The sequence below is a fragment of the Aulonocara sp. 'chitande type north' Nkhata Bay genome, linkage group LG14, assembly GCF_057382095.1.
Source record: "Aulonocara sp. 'chitande type north' Nkhata Bay isolate Kocher_YH1m ecotype deep benthic linkage group LG14, A_spYH_male_GT1.1, whole genome shotgun sequence".
Classification (NCBI taxonomy): Eukaryota; Metazoa; Chordata; class Actinopteri; order Cichliformes; family Cichlidae; genus Aulonocara; species Aulonocara sp. 'chitande type north' Nkhata Bay.
This window is the reverse complement of record NC_141357.1, coordinates 3,479,900-3,499,031: the sequence shown is the minus strand read 5'-3', so window position 1 is coordinate 3,499,031 and position 19,132 is coordinate 3,479,900. Positions and strand designations below refer to the sequence as shown.

The window sequence follows — 19,132 nt, the reverse complement described above, 5'->3', positions numbered from 1 at the left end:
ACTCCGGGTCTGATAACAGGCAACCCACCCACAGTAGATGTGTGAGGTCTCGCAGCAAGCTTTCAAATACGGCGCATTTCTCGGCTTTAAAAGAAAACGCTATGCGTCGCCAGGTGTTTCATCGGATTTGAGGTGTTACCTCCTTTGCACAGTATCAGCTTAAAGCACTTGTTGCAGGCTGCTGAGTTTGCATATTTTGCTGTGAAGTACAGCCAGACTTTTGACCGCTTCGCCTTGGGCATTTTTAATCTGTAGCTCTGCTCTAAAAGAACGTACGTACCTGGGCCCGCCTACTATCCTCGGAAACGTAAAATGATTGGCTAGAATCTAAAATGTATCACAGCTTAGGAAAAAAGAGCACCGAAATAAAGCACCGAAATGTGCGCTGCTTTTCGGTCTGGTTACCGTTTATGTCAGAACCGGTGCCATCCCTATCAGGAAGTGACATCACTGAAGTCTTTTGGACAACAGGACCACAGAGACAGGCAAGTTGCTCCATTATTTTCCTTTATTTTAGTCATTTATCTTGTGATATTGTGGTCGTCAACCTCAATGACTCAACACCGTAACATGAAAAAAGATAGAAAACTATTACTTATGAAAAAGTTTTTTGTTAGTTCATGAATATATGGTGATTTTGAATTTCAACCCTGTTATGCTAGTCTCAACCCCGTCACACCTACATTTTCATATATTATTTTCTTAAAATGTTGAAAAAATAATTTAATGTTTGGGGATTTCTGTCTAAAATATTGAGCGCTATCATCTGATCATTGATTTTGATTACAATTCTTAGTTAAACTAAATTTTTGATGAAAAATGACAAGATTGCTTTCACTCATTAGTTACATTTCAGGATTTAAGAGAGTAAAACTGTGTGACTTTATGTCATTTTTCTATGTAAAATTACTGAATTGGTATGGGGGACATCTAATTAATGTAAACATATTGATTTCTTTAGAAATACATTTTAAGATAATATTCAGAGAGCCTCCAAAGTGTCCATAACGGGGTTGAAGAATTACAATGATAATAATAATAATAATAATGGATTGGATTTATATAGCGCTTTTCAAGGCACCCAAAGTGCTGATTTGACTTTACAGTTTGGTCCACTCATACATATGTGGACTATGCGCTTTGAAACCAAGCATAGTTATTTCAAAAGGTGCATCAGGTCAAGTAAAAACTTCAAAAATGTGACCAAGTCTCTTGCTGATGGACATTAGTGATGGGTCGGTCGCGAACGAAATGGCTCTTAGAGCCGGGTCTTTGACGTGAACGACGAGAGCCGGCTCCTTATCGCGAGCTGTGGGTTGTTTTTTTTTTCTTTCTCTCACCCTCTCTCGCACTTTTTTGCCGCTTCACTCAGCATGCGAGCCTTGTTCTTTACGCTGGGAAGAGGGGGGAGGGACGGTAGTTACACTCAATAGCACAGGAACAGAGCAGGAGGGAGAGACAGAGAAAGAGAGCCAGGGACAACAACGTCACATTAGAAAGGTATAGTAATCATCCACAACTATTTTCAGTTGCGGATGATAAAGGATTCAGAAAGTTTATTCATGCAGGTCCATATGACAGAGAATATGCATCTTCTTTTTGTTTTCATATTATAATTTATATTTAATTGTGTTGTGGGTGGCAGTGTTTTGTGTTGTTTCACTTTAAATTTGTAAAAGGAAAAAGCTGAAAATGTAAACAGTTAAAAGTTGAAATGTGAATAGTTGATTTTTGTATTATATGATTTATTTATTACATTTTGTGTGGAGTGAATAAATAAAAGTATATTTACAGTGGCCCCTACAGACACAGCACATACAAACTTCAAATCATGTACAAACTCCAAAACACATAAAAACTCCAAAACACGTAAAAACTCAGAAGCACATAAAAACTCAAAACACGTACAAAACACAACAGAAGTGCTCCAGGATGCTGGGCGCAGTGTTGAGCTTTCGTTACCTAGTGGCTACACAAGCCAGCAAGTACCAACGACCGGATTTGGTGTGTGGTAGTAACAGGTAAATGAACTTTTTTTTTTTAAATTATCTGACTATATATGAATGCTTGTGTATAAATACACAAGCAATACACATATGCTTTCAATTGTGTAATTTACAGTAAGTGATCTAGGTAGCTCTGTTTTGGAAGTTCAGTTCATGCTAGAAATGTGTTTTGGAGTTTGTACGTGTTTTGTCTCTAGGGGCCACCGCATATATTTATATATAAACATATATAAATAAAACCCACTTTTTTTTTTACATTAGTAATTCCTTTTGTGCATAAATTTATATTATTGTTAATAATAAATTAATTAAAGCAACAAAACAACCTGAAGAGCCGGTTCGGAGCCGAAAGAGCCGGCTCTTTTTAGTGAGCCGAACTGAAAGAGACGGTTCTCTAAAAAGAGCCGGAAATCTCATCACTAATAGACATCAGTTGTACCAGGCTTATCAGAGTCATGGTGGCCTGTTCAGTCCACAGGTTCAGGTTTTCAACTCAACTACGTTTTATCCAGATCTGTATGCTGGTGGCCTAAGAGCAGTAGTTGCAGACTTTGAAGTTACCTCAAGTAACTCAGTTGTGACAGATAAAGTTCAAGTCAGAGGTACTTCATATGAGAATGGTTTCCTTGTCCTAATGAGATACACCAAGAGACAGCTACAGTTAGGACAAATAGTAAGCATTGTTATTCAAAATGAAACAACTGTCCTTCTTTTGCTGAGGGAGAAAAATGCCAGCTGGGTGCCTGAGCTTGGGGTCTATGAACTTGAGAAAAATTGTTCTGATAAGCTCATTTGCAAAAATATTGACAAGCTTGGTGATTTTTCTCCCCTTTCCTTTTATCAGAAAGGTGTAAGGTCCCTCCTCCTGCTTAAGCATATGCCACTATGGAGCTAGTAAAACAGTTGGTTTAAAAAGCTCTGCCATTGCTCAGCAATGATCTCATGGATTTACTCATGGCTCGACTGGAGGTGATTGGAGTAAACAGTGTAGATGACCTTAACTTTGTCAGGATTGAGGACGTCAATGGAATTCTACCACCCATTCAGTGAAGACTGAATCAGGCTTTCAGTGTCGGTAAGTCTATAGGGGTGTGTGTGTACATAAAAAGTCTTTGGAAAATGTTTTTCCAAAGAAAATGCTGCTACCAAAGTAAAGTTATGAATAGATTTGTGTATACCTTCCCCAAATTGTTGAGACTAAAATTATGTGTGTAAGTAACTTTAAAAACTTAGCTAATATTAATTTGTGTATTTCATAGAGCAACAAGTTGGATTGGTCTCCATTTCAAGACCTTTGCCACAGAGTGACCATCAGCCCCAAACATCATCTCTAACTCCTGGTCCCATGGATTATTCCCCACCCTGTGAGCCATATGCTGTACCCGGGCACAAAATGCCTCCCAACCTCATGCTTGCCTTGAGGGAAAAGAAGAGACCAAAGCCTAAGGAGAGAAGAGAACTTGTTTGTGTTATTATTGATGATGTCCTCTGTAAAGAAAATATATGACCTGGAAGAGCAAAGCTGCGAGAGATTGCAAGGCAGATTGTGCAGGAATATCCCTGCTCTTTTAAAGACAGAGAGCTCAGTGGAACTAAAGTCACTGGAACAGGATATGAGTCTTTGTTTATACAGCTAGAAAACAGAGTTGAAAATGTTAGGAGGCCATTAACGGTCTGCTCAGCAAAGAAAATGGCAGATGATGAAGCCAGGAAGAAGAAGCCTACATGTTCAGATTGGTATGGATGTGTTGAGTAGCAGCCTGCAGTTGAGGACACAGAAGAACTAGAAATTAAGCAAGAAGAGTTAAAAAGAGCCTTCAACACTACTGTCTTCAGGAATCATCTGTTCGAAAACTGATGGCTGAAACATATTGCATCCAACGTGCAACTATAAACAAAGGAACTGCTGTAAACAAAATAGTGGATGAGTGGCCCTTCCTTTTTGAGGCAGTCCACCTTTTTGAGCACACACAGACTCTCCTTGGCTTTGCAGTTCAAACAAGGCTATCAGAAGAACTAACACCCAAAGAAAAGCCCATAAAAGACTTTCTTAACTTAAAAGGCATTGAAATACTGGAAGGTCCATTATCACTGATAGCTGGAATTGCAAAATGCTTCAAGGAAAACCCTCACCATCTTATGTACCAAAATGAGGTGGGTTTAGCATTCTAAGCAGCTGGTCCGAAACTGTTTTTATCATTTACGGAATATTTCTAAACTCAGACTAATGGTATCAAAGCTTGAACTTGAGATGATTATTCATGCTTTTATTTCTTCTCGTTTAGACTATTGTAATGGCCTTTTTACTTGTTTTAACAAATCAGCCTTAAATCATCTTCAGACTGTGCAGAATGCTGCAGCATGACTCTTAACAGGCACCAAGAGAAGATCGCATATCACTCCAGTCTTGGCCTGCCTTCACTGGTTGCCTGTAAATATTAGGTTTCATTTTAAAATTTTAGTTCTAACCTTTAGGGCCCTACATGGTCAGGCTCCTCAATATTTATCTGGCCTGCTGAAAACCGGGCTTTAAGGTCATTAGATCAGAGACTGCTGGTGGTACCGCGCACTCGTTTTAAAACTCGTGGTGATCGGGCCTTTCAGACTGTGGCACCACGGCTGTGGAATTCTCTCCCACTGTCTCTTCGCTGCACGGACTCCATTGATTCTTTTAAGAAACAGCTGAAGACATTTTTATTTAGAAAAGCATTTAATTAATTTCTTCTTATGTTGTTTTTATAGTTTTATTGTTTTACATTGTTTTATTTACTGTTATATTGTTTTTATATTCCCATTTCCTACATTGTAAAGCACTTTGGGATTTTTATCTGTGAAAAGCGCTATATAAATAAATTTTACTTACTTACTTTCTTTGCTTTATTTTACAGCAACAGATTTGCACAGCTGGTGGACTGAGCATCCCGTGCACCCCCTGCATACTTGCTATGGGTTTGTAGTCTATATTACACACTTTCCAGTTGTCAAATCAGGGAATATTACCATCCAATGCATTAGCAGCATTACATTTGAGAGGGTTTGTTGTCTTCACACAGTATATAGACAACCAAATTGTTTTGAGTATAATTTTAAATAATTTAGAAGAACTAAGGAAGAATATTACCAAATGTGTCAAAATGAACATACTGGAATTAAACATTGTCAAAACTATATGCACTGAATTGGGTAACAGGAATGGTCTATAGATGAGATCTCAATTGAGCAGGTTGTTCAAATATTGTTATTAGGTTTTTTCATTTTGTGTTGGTTTTTTATTTATTAAATAGATCTTTATCTTGGTCTATTCATATCTATATGGTATATGTTTTCATCTCTTTTGTGATTGATGTCATCTGCTCACCTATTCACACATTTGGTCCTGTGCTGCTGAAAAACATTGTGGTAGGACTCGACTTAAGCGATCAAAGAAGTGCAGGAGACTGATGCTGTCCAGTGTAGCAAGTGATTTATTCACCATTTTGTGGCCCAACAATATTTACAAAGAAACAAATAAGAAACTCAACTCTATAATTAACTCAGTTCAAATAAACATCTGCTTAAATAGTCCACTTAATCAAACAATTTCTCCTCTGGACTATTCCATTCAGTAGGTAGGTAAGATGAACATGATTATAGTCAAACCTCTACTACTCCTCTTTACTGACAACAAACTCTGTGGTGTAATCAATACATATCACAACAATAAATCTATTTCTTTATAAATCCTCTAAAATCAGCTTTATTAAATTATAAGAGTTCTTCCCCTTCTGCACTTGGTCTCTTCCTGTGACCTCAGATGAACCCAGAAGGTATAAAGCAGGAAGTAAACCTACATTTCCTCCTTTTGCTTCTGGAAGACAGGTAGGCAAGGTAAGTTCTAAACAATACAAATTAACAGTTGAAATAAAGAACATGTTAACTTAAACTTGTAGGAATTGATTTAAACCAAGATGTTATATTATATAATCTATAAAAGTGCAAAACATAAACAAACCCGGGATAGTAGATGTTTGCCTATTGCAGATTACATGTGAAATATGGTTAAATCTAAACAAGAATGTTAACTAAGAATATAGACAAATGGTCTTCTCACCCACTTTGTCACAAACATGTACACCAAAAAATGTATTACTTTATTGTTATTGCTCTTATTTTAATTAACTAAATTATAGGCATGTCTTTTGTTATTTACACATAGCTATTGTAAAAACTATGCCACATTTCCTTTTAAGTGCTGGTTTTAGTAATGATCATGTGACATGGCAATTGACATGTGGACTGTTATGAAGACCACTCTTTTATACAGATTGGACATGAAAAGCTATGTTATTAAAGCTAATTTACATTACAGACACCTACTCTAAAAAATAATGGCACAAATTTAATACTATCCATGAAGTTGGATTTTAAAAAATGTGTTTAAAGTTTTTAGAGCAGGTCACCTAAGAGACACTTGTGGAATTTAACCTGGTTGTCATTGCTTTTATATTAGTATAACGCTAATGTTGTAGATAGTAAAAACTCCGTACCTGTGACGTCATCAAGTACGCTGATGTTCCAATTGTACAAATCGCGAGTTGCCGAGAACGCGAATACAGACTCGCGTACTTGAGAAATGAGAACGGGCCACCTGATCCAGCCCTAACTATATGCTTTAGCAAAAAGGAAAGTTTGAAGCCTAATCTTAAAAGTAGAGATGGGTTCTGTCCCGAATCCAAGCTGGAAGCTAGTTCCACAGAAGAGGACCTTGAAAACTGAAGGCTCTCCCTCCCATTCTACTTTTAAATACTCTAGGAAACAGCAGGTAAGCCTGCAGTGTGAGAGCGAAGTGCTCTAATGGGGTGATATGGTACTACAAGGTCATTAAGATAAGATGGGGTCTGATTATTTAAGACCTTGTATGTGAGGAGCAGGATTTTGAATTCAGTTCTGGATTATTAATATTGTTTCCACTTCCCCTGATCACCTCCTGTGGGTATTTAGTCTGTGTTTTCATTCAGTCTTTGTCAAGTTGTCTGTGTTCCTTCCTCCATTTCGAGTCAAATTCACGTGTTTCATAATTCAGCTCAGGCCTTGCTCATGTTTTTTGCTAATTTCTTCTTCATAGTCTCTCGCATGTTCTTGTCCTGAATGTTCATGTCTTTTGTCACAGTTGTCATAGTTTAGTTTCTTTCAGTTTAGGTTTTTGTTTAGTTTCCATGGCATGACCATTTTCACAGTGCGTCTGGGGAGGCTTGTCTTTTGGGAATTGTCTTCTAAGTCTTCAGATTGTATGGCATCCAGGTTTATATGCCCATCAAACTTGACTGCGGAGATCAAGAGTTTCTGCTGAACTGTCTTGACAACATTAAGTTCTGTGGAGGATCCGTTTCTTTAATCTTAAATAAAAGAAGACTGGAGTTAGCTTGCTTTGGTAAATTTGACCCCTCAAGCAACTCTTTTTGCAATCAGTAATTTGACTCTTCATTGTCACGCATGTATGAAATTTGGGCATGATTTTTGATAGGTTTTTAAATGGATAAATAATTCTGTGTTTTGTTTTTTACACAAACTTAAACTGACACAAAGCACGAAGGTGATTAAAGTTACTATCGTCCCTGTTCAAGATAAATATAATGGTTGACACTGACACATGTTTGTTTCCCAATTCCTCTGGCTCTGCTCGTCATGGTGAATCATGGAATTGGAACTCTATTGCTAATGGTATTCTTTGTCTACTCAAACACACACTTCAAGGTAAACATGCTAACTTGATTCAACTTAGTCCTTTACTGATTCTACATGTTGAAAGGAGCCAGTTGATGTACTTTGGGCATCTGCCTAGGATGCCTGCTAGACCCCTCCCTTTCAAGGTTTCCACCCAGCTAGAGCAATTTTGGGGGTCTCCTCTTTAGCGTGGACATTTAGTAGAAGAGTTCCTGAGTATGTAGCTTAGCCTACACATTAGCCTGTAGTTTTCATTCATATTTTATGAGTGTTTAATCAAAAACTATTTTCTATTTCCTAAAGAGTGTTCCTGGGAATAAATCCAGAACGAGGGTCAAAGGCTGAGATGAAGGGAATGAAGCAACTACACGTTCCACCAAGACTGCTCAAGTTACTGTCTGAACTCAACAACTTCGAAAATCCCTGGAAAATTTGAAAAGAAACTGGAAATCAAACTGGAACTTTTTGGGCTGCTTTTAGTAGCTTATTCAAATGGACAAAGGTACTGAGAGGATGCACTCACGTACACATGGAACCCTGTCTTCTCTCCTTCATGCTTGCTATCTCCTTAAACTGTACATCATATATTTGAAGTTTAATATTGAATAGCAAGCAAGAATTAAACAGCTTTTTGAAATGGACAAAAAAATGCAATTTTACAAACAATGCTAGATGAAATTTCCGTGTTGCATTGGTAAAACATAGCATAAGAGATCTGCTTGTAGTAAATGTTCATGTACTGGCAGAAAATTACTAGGACATTTCCCGTATTTTTACGGAGGATTTTTTAACAGTGTAACTTAAGTTTAAGAATATAATCCACCCACTGTTATCATCTTCAATGCCCTGTACCAACAGAGAAGAGCATAGCAGCTACCTGAACGCTACTCCAACAGAGGTCGATAATCTTGTTAATAATTTTACCTCCTCACTACGTACGACTCTGGATACTGTAGCTCCAGTGAAAACTAAGGCCGAAGTACTTGACTCCGTGGTATAATTCTCAAACACGTACCCTAAAGCAGATAACTCGTAAGCTGGAGAGGAAATGGCGCGTCACAAATTTAGATGATTGTGTAGCCTGCAGAAATAGTTTGTTGCTTTATAAGAAAGCCCTCTGCAAAGCCAGAACATCTTATTACTCATCACTGAAGAAAATAAGAACAACCCCAGGTTTCTCTTCAGCACTGTGGCCAGGATGGCGAAAAGTCAGAGCTCTGAGCCAACAATCACTTTAACTTTAACTAGTAATGACTTCATGAACTTCTTCAGAAATGAAATTTTTATCATTAGAGAAAAAATTACCAATAATGATCCCACAGATGTAATATTATCTACAGCTACTTTCAGTACCATTGATATTCATTTAAGACATTTTCTCCAATCAATCTTTCTGAGTTAACTTTAGTAATTACTTCCTCCAAACCATCAACGTGTCTTTTAGACCCCATTCCTACAAAACTGCTCAAAGAAGTCCTGCCATTAATTAATTCTTCGATCTTAAATATGATCAACCTATCTCTAATAATCGGCTATGTACCACAGGCCTTCAAGCTGGCTGTAGTTAAACCTTTACTCAAAAAGCATCTCTAGATACCAGCTGTCTTAGCTAATTATAGGCCAATCTCCAACCTTCCTTTCATATCAAAAATCCTTGAAAGAGTAGCTGTCAAACGGCTAACAGATCATCTGCAGAGGAATGGCTTATTTGAAGAGTTTCAGTCAGGTTTCAGAGCTCAGCACAGCACAGAAACAGCTTTAGTGAAGGTTACAAATTATCTTCTTATGGCCTCTGACAGTAGACTCATCTCTGTGCTTGTCCTGCTAGACCTCAGTGCAGCGTTCGATACTGTTGACCATAATATCCTATTAGAGCGATTAGAACATGTTGTAGATATTACAGGTACTGCACTGCAGTGGTTTGTATCATATCTATCTAATAGACTCCAATTTGTGCATGAAAATGGAGAGTCCTCTTCACACACTGAGGTTAATTATGGTGTTCCACAGGGTTCAGTGCTAGGACCAATTCTGTTTACATTATACATGCTTCCCTTAGGCAGCATCATTAGAAGGCAGCATACATTTTCACTGCTATGCAGATGACACCCAGCTCTATCTGTCCATAAAGCCAGATAACACACACCAATTAGTTAAACTGCAGGAATGTCTTAAAGACATAAAGACCTGATTGGCCGCTAACTTTCTGCTTAATACAGATAAAACTGAGGTTATTGTACTCGGCCCTGAAAATCTTAGAAATATGGTATCTAAGCAGATTCTTCCTCTGGATGGCATTACCTTGGCCTCCAGTAACACTGTGAGGAACCTTGGAGTCATTTTTGACCATGATATATTTCCTTCAATGCACACATTAAACAAATATGTAGGACTGATTTCTTCCATTTGCGCAACATCTCTAAAATTAGAAATATCCTGTCTCAGAGTAGTGCTGAAAGACTAGTTCACGCATTTATTACTTCCTGATTATTATCAGGAAGTCCTAAAAACTCCCTGAAAAGCCTTCAGTTAATCCAAAATGCTGCAGCAAGAGTCCTGACAGGGACTAGAGAAAGAGAGCAGATTTCTCCTGTTTTGGCTTCCCTTCATTGGCTTCCTGTTAAATCCAGAATTTAATTCAAAATCCTGCTCCTCACATACAAGGTCTTAAATAATCAGGCCCCATCTTATCTTAATGACCTTGTAGTACCATATCACCCCATTAGAGCACTTCGCTCTCACACTGCAGGCTTACTTGTTGTTCCTAGAGTATTTTAAAAGTAGAATGGGAGGGAGAGCCTTCAGTTTTCAGGCCCCTTTTCTGTGGAACCAGCTTCCAGTTTGGATTTGGGAGACAGACACTATCTCTACTTTTAAGATTAGGCTTCAAACTTTCCTTTTTGCTAAAGCATATAGTTAGGGCTGGACCAGGTGACCCTGAATCTTCCCTTATTTATGCTGCAATAGACATAGGCTGCCGGGTATTCCCATGATGCATTGAGTTTTTCCTTTCCAGTAACCTTTCTCACTCACTATGTGTTAACAGGCTTCTGAAGCGTGATCATCGAACAATCAAGTGTTTCATTCAAAATAGTCAACAGGGTCGCAAGAAGCGTGTGGAAAAACCAAGGCGCAAAATAACTGCCCACGAACTGAGAAAAGTCAAGCGTGCAGCTGCCAAGATGCCACTTGCCACCAGTTTGGCCATATTTCAGAGCTGCAACATCACTGGAGTGTCCAAAAGCACAAGGTGTGCAATACTCAGAGACATGGCCAAGGTAAGAAAGGCTGAAAGACGACCACCACTGAACAAGACACACAAGCTGAAACGTCAAGACTGGGCCAAGAAATATCTCAAGACTGATTTTTCTAAGGTTTTATGAACTGATGAAATGAGAGTGAGTCTTGATGGGCCAGATGGATGGGCCCGTGGCTGGATTGGTAAAGGGCAGAGAGCTCCAGTCCCACTCAGACGCCAGCAAGGTGGAGGTGGAGTACTGGTTTGGGCTGGTATCATCAAAGATGAGCTTGTGGGGCCTTTTCGGGTTGAGGATGGAGTCAAGCTCAACTCCCAGTCCTACTGCCAGTTTCTGGAAGACACCTCCTTCAAGCAGTGGTACAGGAAGAAGTCTGCATCCTTCAAGAAAAACATGATTTCCATGCAGGACAATGCTCCATCACACGCGTCCAAGTACTCCACAGCGTGGCTGGCAAGAAAGGGTATGAAAGAAGAACAACTAATGACATGGCCACCTTGTTCACCTGATCTGAACCCCATTGAGAACCTGTGGTCCATCATCAAATGTGTACTGTTTTCCCTCCTTGTAAATCTCACCTCTCTGAACAGTGTCTGGGAGGCTGTGGTTGCTGCTGCACGCAATGTTGATGGTGAACAGATCAAAACACTGACAGAATCCATGGATGGCAGGCTTTTGAGTGTCCTTGCAAAGAAAGGTGGCTATATTGGTCGCTGATTTGTTTTTGTTTTGTTTTTGAATGTCAGAAATGTATATTTGTGAATGTGGAGATGTTATATTGGTTTCACTGGTAAAAATAAATAATTGAAATGGGTATATATTTGTTTTTTGTTAAGTTGCCTAATAATTATGCACAGTAATAGTCACCTGCACACACAGATATCCCCCTAAAATAGCTAAAACTAAAAACAAACTAAAAACTACTTCCAAAAACATTCAGCTTTGATATTAATGAGTTTTTTGGGCTCATTGAGAACATGGTTGTTCAATAATAAAATTATTCCTCAAAAATACAACTTGCCTAATAATTCTGCACTCCCTGTAGTAGACAAAAAGCTATACCTCCTGCCACAGTGTTCCCAAGCTTACTGACAACCTGATAGACAGGCCACATTAAGAGATTGGGGGTGCGCTGCTCTTCACCTTGTAAACTTTAGGTCATACCAGCTACTGAAATATTCTACAGTGGTGGGACGTACAAGTGGGCAGAAAGAGTACAGAGCACCAATAGATGATGTTCTCAAGTTTAAGTTATATTCATGTATAACAGTGCAATGAAATTCTTCGGCTCAGAGCCCCCTCAATGTTGCACATAGACAAAATATGTATATTCATTTTAAAAAAAGAAAAAAAGATCAAATAAATATAGAATAAAAAATTTCATGGCATATAGAGTAATTGTCCAATATTTCAGCAGTTCAGTAGCCTGACGACTGGGTAGAAACGGTCTTCTGCTGGTGCAGGTCTGGATGCTCCCGTACCCCCTGCCTGATGCCAGGAGTGTGAAGAGTGTATGGCTAGGATGGCTGGGATCAGAGAGCTGGGCCTTTCACATAACGCGCTGTCTGTAGAGGTTCTGGACGGCTGGGAGTTCAAAACTAGCGATGTGTTATGCTGATCTCAGCACCCCCCTTAAAGCCTTGTGGTCCAGAGCATTACAGCTGAGGTACCAGAGCGTAATACAGATTCCAGAATACACACCGATAGAAATCGGTGTGTATTCTGGAAACCATGCCAAACCTCCTCAGCCGCTGCTGAGCCACTGTTTTGCTACTTTTGCAATCACATCCATGTGTAATTTTTTCTCTAATTGTTATTTGTGAAGTGTTACGTCCCCACATAAAAGCTAGGCGATGAGTGGGGAACAGTAACAGTTGGATCCGGGTGAAATGAAAAGAACACCAGGCAGAGGTATTTAACACAAATAAATCTTTATTATAATCAAATACCTCAATAATCATATAAATGGTAACAACAAAAAGAGACAGCACCGCTGCTTTAATGATAAACCAGTCAAGTCAACCCAAAGAGATAGTGACCACTTCAACAAAGAAAACAACTATAAGGCTTCAACAGAAAAAGACAGCAACGCTGCTAGTAACAATACCAAGGCAGGCCAAACATACTAATGGAGGCCGCCGTCACTTATGGGAAACCACCGCTCAGTTAAGCACTACTCACAAAGAGCCTACACACAGTGGGGCTGGTCACACGCAGCAGGCCGTTTCCATACCTAAACCAGTATCACACACTGACCAGCACACAGGAAATCCACCAGAAGCCTCTCCACACTGCTCTTCTCCAGCTTATATCACCTCTGAGGGTAATTGGTGGTAAACGAGGGCAGATGAGCAACAGGTGTGTCCTAAAGGAGAAGGCAGGGGCAGAGAGAGACAAGGGGAGGGGCAAGAAAGAAGGAGGAGGAGAGGGAGAAGACAACACCACGCCCACACACTCCCACAGCCTCACAGGATGTAACATGAAGAAATTCATGAAGTCATTAAGTTAAAGCAGGGGTGTCACTACCCGATCCATACCGGAAACCCGATCGGTACCCCGCATGCGCAAATCTTACGTCACTTCCTCTCTTTGCCAACATTGCGACATTCAATATATTTGAATGGTGCGGTTAGCGCCCAGTTAGCTCCTAGCATTTCTCAACAGCTCTGCCTCCTTTTCGACTGCCCGGGACATTTAAACAATGGATAATCCGTATACAAAGAAATTCATGCTTTTCTCCTCAACAGAGAGCGTCCCCCGATTGAGCAACAGCGCCGTAAAATAAGAAGAATGGCGCCTAATTACAGAGTTAATAATGCAGACTTTGTAATATCTCACGTGTAGCTTCATCAGCCAGATTAAGTGTTTACTGACAATTGACAGTGATAGCGCACATCATCATCACTATTCCAACAATCCTCTCCTCACAGACAAGCATAAACACACTGGACTATCGCTAAATCAGATTTAACACACGTTTGTAATGACGATAATTCAGTTTATAATAGGGTTTATTCGCTCGGTCAGCAGGTGGCGGTATCCTCGTACACTGGGGAGTAAACTGCCATTAAACGAACAGAAGAAGAAGAAAACATCTGCACATGCGCGGTATGGATCGGGTAGACCCGATTTGTACGGTCAGACTTTACACATGCGCAGTAAGGATCGGAGAGTCCTGATCCGTAACTTTCTTTTTATTTTTCGTTTTTGTCTACATTGTACTGAAATGCTTCATTATTGCAAACATTTTAAGATATACTTGTTATTCTTAACATCTTAACAGATACTCTGACCCATAACTATCGTAAAACGCTACGACCGGAAGTAAAAACCTTTCGCGCATGCGGGGTACCGATCGGGTTTCCGGTACAGATCGGGTAGTGACAAGGGGTTCCCAAAGTGTGGGGCCCGCCCCTAGGGGGGGCACAGAGCCAGGGGGGCGCGTTTGGTGGGGCGTGGTCATCCTTAATCACGCCCGCTGAGTTAAAACACGGGGACTCGGGGGTTGGTGTGTATTGTGTTGTGGTGTGATCTGAATAAAATGGCTCAAAACACTGATCCCTGGACCCGCCGTGTCTCATTCACACCACAGCGCGGTATGAAAAGAAAAAACAAACAAAAAAAACCACTTGGACACTGCTAACATTATGGACAGGTTTTTGACGGGGCTCCCACACAAACGCAAAGCAGGGGATGAAGCATCGCTAAATATGTTTTCAAACCAACTTCCTTCTGAGCCAAAGACTAGAAAATATGGTGAAGTATATCTTCCCTTTGGCTTACCTGCACAAGTGCCGAGGTAGGTCTCCCTTGCAGAACAGTTTTTTTTCCTGCGTCGGGAGCAGGCGCCGGGCTCTCCAAATCACAGACAAACAGTATCCCACATTCTTGATTTTTACTTCACAAACACTTGTAATGACTTACTACTCCTGACATTTCGGAGTTAGCTCTGTATACAGTAGAGTTACAGCGGGATACAAATAACATCAGGCTGATCCTGCCACGATTTGTTCCCCCGGTTCAAATCACGGACAAACAGTATCCTACAGCTGTTTATGTTTTTAAACCCATTTTGTATAGAGAGGCATTTTTTGAAAAATGTATTGATAGCAATATTGAATATTATCACACAGAAAAAAAAACAACTACACGTAAAATAATTACACCGTGACGCCTCTGCCTTTCTAAATGGAGGGACAGTAACTGCGTGTGTAAGCGTGTAAAACCTGCAGACAGTCAGATTAACAGTATTTTGTCTCTATCTGCAATTCTGCAATTCATCTCATGTAAACAATAACGTGGCGCATAGTGTGATGTGAAAAAAGGCACATAAGTTGCATGATGAACTCCGTATTCCTCGTCCACACGTAAACGCAAAAACGGAGTTTTAAAAAATCTCAGTTTTCGGGGATTTGAAACGCCGTTTACGTGATCCATTGTTGTAAATTTAAAATTATCTAGAAGTGATCAGACAAAAGAGCGTTTTTAAAAAAATACTGTTAAATGTTCAGTTTGTAAGTCAACACTCTTGCCCAGAGCTTTGTTTCAAAAGTCCTACTTGCTCAAGTACCCAGCGGGTTCTGTTGTTAATATAAATGTAAAAAAATGTAAAAAAAATATCCAGTCTTGTCTTTTAAAATAGACCGATGTACAGACACAATGTACAGATACTGTGTCTTTTGTCCTGTCTTCTCCCCTTCACCTCTGGTGAGGAGTGGCTTTCCCTCCCTGACCCTGGTTTTCCCAGAGGTTTCTTCCTGTTAAAAGGGAGTTTTTCATTTCCACTGTCACCGAATGCTTGCTCATAGGGGATCATTTGATTGTTGGTGTTTTTTCTGTATAATTGTAGTGTAGTGATGGGATTTCCGGCTCTTTTTAGAGAACCGGCTCTTTCGGCTCCGAACTGGCTCTTCAGGTTGTTTTGTTGCTTGAATTAATTTATTATTAACAATAATATAAAATTATGCACAAAAGGAATTACTAATGTAAAAAAAAAGTGGTTTCATTTATATATGTTTGTATATAAATATATGCGGTGGCCCCTAGAGACAAAGCACGTACAAATTCCAAAACAAATTTCTAGCATTAACTGAACTTCCAGAACAGTAGTGATGTGACGGTTGCAAGCGAAAAGGCTCTTAGAGCCAGGTCTTTGACATGAACGACGCGAGCTGTGGGGTTTTTTTCTTTCTCTCACCCTCTCTCTCTCTCGCACTTTTTTCCGCTTCACTCTGCGAGCCTTGTCCTTTGCGCTGGGCAGAGGGGGGAGGGGCGGTAGTTACACTCGCCAGTAGTGATGGTAAATTTGATTCTTTTTACTGAATCGAGTTTTAATGAGTCACTCACCAAAGTGAATCGGTTTTTGAGTCATTTGATTCACTGAGTCAGTTGACCAGGGAGTGCAAAAAATTTACATTTTCACTCAAACTTAATTTGTTTCTCTTTTCATGTAAATCCCACTGCTAAGATGAATGATTCTAAAAAAAACAACTATTTTATAGAGCAAAAAGAGCAAAAACATTTCTAAAATTAAGCAATTTCCTATCAATCTATGATTCAGCACAGTAGGGAGGGGGTGAGCGAGTGAGTGATTCGTTCATTCGCTCTATGATTCAGCACAGGAGGGAGGGGGTGAGCGAGTGAGTGATTCGTTCGCTTGCTCTATGATTCAGCACAGGAGGGAGGGGGTGAGCGAGTGAGTGATTCGTTCATTCGCTCTATGATTCAGCACAGGAGGGAGGGGGTGAGCGAGTGAGTGATTCGTCCGCTTGCTCTATGATTCAGCACAGGAGGGAGGGGGTGAGCGAGTGAGTGATTCGTTCGTTCCTCTATGATTCAGCACAGGAGGGAGGGGGTTAGTGAGTCCTGAGTGATTTGCTTACGCTTACGATTCAGCACAGGAGGGAGGGGGTTAGTGAGTGAGTGAGTGAGTGGTTCGTTCGCTCTATGATTCAGCACAGGAGGGAGGGGGTGAGCGAGTCCTGAGTGATTTGCTTATGCTTACGATTCAACACAGGAAGGGAGGGGTGGGTAGCTCAAATGTGTTGTTAGCATGTTAGCAGAGCGATGCTACTGTGAGCCAAGGAGCTATTTTCTTGATGTGAGCTTCTACTCAGGGTTTTTTCTTCCAGTTCAGAGCAGAAATGCTTTTGTTAAGAAACTGGCTGTCTTCTTTGAACAGAGGCTCGGGTTTACGACACCAACTCTCTGCCATTTATAATCCAGTTTTGAGATCCCTTCCCAGACGCCTTAACGCCCACTCACATCCTGGGCCATCTGACCTCAGGAATTCGCATGATAAGGTGGGGCCAGGTTTCACAATGAACTCACCCGAAACTCTGGCTGATTGGGACACACACCCAGTTTCACACCTTGGCTCAGGCGATTAGAGGATCATCAGGGGGTCCTTTTGTCCCTCTGTGGGGGGTTACTCCCACTAGGTTATATCTGGGACTCTCCACCATTTGACCTTAGAACTGAAGAAGCTTCTCGGATGAGAGGTGAAACGTCTTCAAGCAACTTAAAGAAGTCCAGACGCTTTTCTTTCCAAGCTTTGCAAGCTCCTTTGACTATAGGCTAGATATATTTCTACTAAGCGAATTAGTTTGCTAACAGAAACAGGGATGAGTCAGTGAGTCATTTGGGTTTGTGAATCATGCTTCACGAGTCAGTAAAGTGATTCTCGAGTATTGAACGATTCGTTCACGAATCGAACATCACTACTCGCCAGTGTTGCCAACTCCTCAGTAAGGAAAATCGCTATTGGCTGTCCTAAAAGTCGCTAGAAGTCGCTAAATGACGTCATCGCCTAATTTGCATAATTGGTCATGCTAATCTAATTGTAACCTATGTTGTTGGAGAGAGAAATAACATCGTGGAAGAGACATAAAGTGAGTAAAAAACGTCCTAAATGCATTTAGAGTTTATTTAGAACTACAAATGAAATTTCTTTTAGCAATTATTGTTTTTTTTAATGTCACAATTCCAACCCTGCTCCTTTACCCGGGCTTGGACCGGCAAAAGTGACCCGAAATAGGCACTCTGGTGGAGTTACTTTGTGTGTGTGTTTATAAGTAGTTTTAAACCTTGTGATCCACAAAACAGCATAAGAGTAAAAGAAGAACTGACTGTGTTGCAGCACCCGCTGCTTGTTGAGAGTAAAAGCGATACGCGCTTTCACCCTTTAGCGACTTTTTTTCTAAAAAAAAGTCGCTAAAGGGTCTGAAAACTCGCTAAATATAGCGACAAAGTCGCTAAGTTGGCAACACTGACACTCGCAGTAGCACAGGAACAGAGCGGGAGGGAGAGAGAGAGAAAGAGAGCCAGGGACAACAACGTCACATTAGAAAGGTATAGTAATCATCCACAACTATTTTCAGTTGCAGATGATAAAGGATTCAGAAAGTTTATTCATTCAGGGACATATGACAGAGAATGTGCATCTTCTTTTTGTTTTCATATTTTAATTTATATTTAATTGTGTTGTGGTTTGCAGTGTTTTGTGTTGTTTCACTTTAAATTTGTAAAAGGAAAAAGCTGAAAATGTAAACAGTTAAAAGTTGAAATGTGAATAGTTGGTTTTTGTATTATATGATTTATTGCATTTTATGTGGAGTGAATAAATAAAAGTATATTTATGGTGGCCCCTACAGACAAAGCACGTACAAACTTCAAAACACGTAAAAACTCCAAAACACGTAAAAATGTTAATTATTTGAATATATATGAGTGCTTGTGTATACCCATACGGAAAAGAAATAGTAAAAACTTATATGTGATTACTCATGAAAGTGGCCACTTTCATGAGTAAATCATATAGGCTTACATGATTTACTCATGAAAGTGGCCACTTTCTCATTACTTTCGTACATTGTTTTAGTAAGTATCCAAAACATACAAGTTTCATTATATAATTTTTCAAGGGATCTTATATCTGTTTTCACACTTATATGCTTTTCATACAAGTTTCACACAAGACAGATACAAACTTTATAAGATTTATATATATCTTTTCCATATCGGTAAATACACAAACAATACACATATGCTCTGAATTGTGTAATTTAAGTGATCTAGGTAATACTGAAATACTTACCAATGTTATATTTTATATAACTTAATGTTTATTCATTTAAAATATAAGCAGTTTTGTTATGCAGATGATAT

The 19,132-nt window shown here is 39.7% G+C and overlaps 1 pseudogene; it reads left to right on the top strand.

Annotated features, from left to right (window-relative positions):
* Positions 1-3,384: 3,384 nt before the first annotated feature.
* LOC147313885 (uncharacterized) lies at positions 3,385-4,963 on the top strand (annotated as a pseudogene).
* Positions 4,964-19,132: the final 14,169 nt, after the last annotated feature.